Source organism: Nematolebias whitei, chromosome 13, assembly GCF_014905685.2.
Source record: "Nematolebias whitei isolate Nwh7 chromosome 13, NemWhi1, whole genome shotgun sequence".
NCBI classification, from domain to species: domain Eukaryota; kingdom Metazoa; phylum Chordata; class Actinopteri; order Cyprinodontiformes; family Rivulidae; genus Nematolebias; species Nematolebias whitei.
Window position 1 is genome coordinate 40,297,299 of NC_056510.1, and position 556 is coordinate 40,297,854.

The following is a 556-nucleotide window of genomic DNA, read 5'->3' on the forward strand; positions in this document are numbered from 1 at the left end:
CCCCAGGTCTCTCCGTCGCATGCTGCAGCTCCCCAGGTCTCCTTGACGCAAGCCGCGTTTCCTCCTTTTCCGTGTTTTGGACGGCCTCCCGGCCGCCCCCCTGACCTGGCCCGGTTTGATGGACAGCCTCCCGGCCGCCCGTCGGAACAATGACTCTTAGGGACGATCCCTTGACCGTCCAAATCCCTTGTGTTCCCTCGTGTTTTCTCTCTGGTCCCCTTGTTTTTTTTCTCTGTGCCCTCGTGTATTTTCTCTGTGCCCTCGTGTATTTTCTCTCTGGTCCCTCATGTTTTTTCTCTGTGCCCTCGTGTTTTTTTCTCTGTGCCCTCGTGTTTTTTCTCTCTGGTCCCTCGTGTTTTTTCTCTGGCCCCTCGTGTATTTTCTCTGTGCCCTCGTGTTTTTTCTCTCTGGTCCCCGTGTATTTTCCCTGTGCCCTCGTGTTTTTTCTCTCTGGTCCCCGTGTATTTTCTCTGGTCCCTCGTGTCTTTTCTCTGGTCCCTCGTGTCTTTTCTCTGGTCCCTCGTGTCTTTTCTCTCTGGTCCCTCGTGTCTTTTCT